This window comes from Salvelinus fontinalis, chromosome 9 (genome assembly GCF_029448725.1).
Source record: "Salvelinus fontinalis isolate EN_2023a chromosome 9, ASM2944872v1, whole genome shotgun sequence".
Taxonomy (NCBI): domain Eukaryota; kingdom Metazoa; phylum Chordata; class Actinopteri; order Salmoniformes; family Salmonidae; genus Salvelinus; species Salvelinus fontinalis.
Window position 1 is genome coordinate 35,560,219 of NC_074673.1, and position 2,427 is coordinate 35,562,645.

Below are 2,427 nucleotides of genomic sequence, written 5' to 3' on the forward strand. Positions count from 1 at the left end.
ATTTGTCTTCAGCTCCAGGTACTTCGTTTTTGCATTGCCTACTTACATTGGGTGTAACTTAAGCGTTAAAGGACTTTGTGTTGCAGTAAGAGTGGTTTTGACAAACTGATGGCAATGTTTTCCATTCTGGAAATTTGTTTAGGATCCCTCTTAGTCTGGAACCTCCCCCTATTGGGATCTTTGGGACTAACAAGCTCTACCAAGACAAGGTGGTAACACACAGAGAAGATTTTTTTGGTTTTTTGAATTGTCATTAAATGGACTGTGCCTGCCTCAGATTGCACTGTAAATCAAAGGTGGGGTCTTAACGCTCATTGGCTAACCAGCATTCATGTCTATACTTTGGAAGATTTTTTTGGTTAACGCCATATCTTCAGAGTCCTGAGGCCTGAAACCCATACCATTAGTCTTTCTGAAACCCTATATTTTGTGATTGTTTGTGGTATTTTGTCCCTCTTTGTCAGACAATTGGCATAGGCTACAGGCCATATTTCACATTTGGTACATGGGCCACATATCATAATCGACACAGGGACACATTTCACAATCGGCACACTGTCCACATTTGGAAGCTCCAACAAGCGGCAAAACAATAATACAAATGATTAGAAAATGCCGTTTCCTTTGAATGCGTTCCTTCAGAATGTGTTTTTATATTTTAGTTTGAATTCTGAAAGTTCTGTGGCATTTCAGTTTAGAATGTTGAAGCCTGCATTGTACCATTGAAATTAATGGGAATACAACAACCTTCACAGTTTATTGTATGAATGGTAGCAAAACTTGAAACAAAATTTATAGGCAGGTGTGAAAAAATGCTATAAAGTAATAATGATTTCAAATTAGACATGTTAATAGATTGTATTTATCATTTAACTAAATGCAAAGTGAGTGATCAGAAGAAAAATCTAAATCAAATCCATATTTGGTGTGACCACCCTTTGCCTTCAAAACAGCATCAATTCTTGTAGGGTACACTTGCACAAAGTCTGGGATTTTGTAGGCATATAGTCAGGTGTATGATTAAACAATTATACCAAACAGGTGCTAATGATCATCAATTCAATATGTAGGTTGAAACACAATCATTAACTGAAACAGCTGTACCTGCCCTCCAGGACACCTACACCACCCGATGTCACAGGAAGGTCAAAAAGATCATCATGGACAACAACCACCTGAGTCACTGCCTGTTCACCCCGCTATCATCCAGAAGGCGAGGTCAGTAGAGGTGCATCAAAGCTGGGAGCGAGAGACTGAAAAACACCTTCTATCTCAAGGCCATCAGACCATCACTAACATTGAGTGGCTGCTGCCAACATACTGACTCAAATCTCTAGCCACTTTAATAATAAAAAATTGGATGTAATAAATGTATCACTAGTGACTTTATATCATGTTTACATACACTACATTACTAATCTCATATTTATATACTGTACCATATACCATCTGCTGCATCTTGCCTATGCCGTTCGGCCATCGCTCATCCATATACGTTTATGTACATAATCTTATTAATTCCTTACACTTGTAAGGTAGTTGTTGTGAAATTGTTAGATTACTTGTTAGATATTACTGCATAAGCATTTCGCTACACTCGTGTAACAAACAGTATAGCTTCCGTCCCTCTCCTCGCCCCGCCCCTATCTGGGCTCGAACCAAGGACCCTCCGGACACATCGACAACAGCCACCCTCGAAGCATCGTTACCCATCGCTACACAAAAGCCGCAACCCTTGCAGAGCAAGAGGAACAACTACTTCAAGGTCTCAAAGCGAGTGACGTAACCGATTGAAACGCTATTAGCGCGCACCCCGCTAACTAGCTAGCCATTTCACATCGGTTACACTCTAATTAACATCTGCTAACCATGTGTATGGGACAAATCAAATTAGATTTGATTTAGGAGTGGGAACAGTAAGTGTTTGTTGTCATTCAACTGAGAGACGACTAGCAAAGATTTGTATAACTAGACCAAGATAGCCCACAGCCTGTCGTTTCTAATGGGAATAAATTAGTCATAGTGGGCAGAACAAGCAAGGAGGTGGGCAGAGCCAAGCACGAGCTAGCGAGATACTATTAGCCCGTTCTAGCAAACGTCTGCATATTTCCGTTAGGGAACGCCTACTTTGAAGTGCGCGTGTGCAATAGCTCAATTTCCCTTTGCACTTCTAAACAACGCGATTTAAAAAAATAAAAATAAAAAAGTACAACTTTGGCAAAGGTTCAAGTTTACGAAACGTAATCCACTCTGTTCATAACATATTCTAGTTTTGCGAACAGAAAACTATATTGAGATCAAATGCTTCATCGATGAGAAAATGTGCAGAATGTCGGCCAAATTCCATCTCGTTCCAACTTCTCCCACTGGGCTACCACTTTTTGGTAGTCAGTGGAAACGCTAAGCGGATGTTTCACATTTATACAT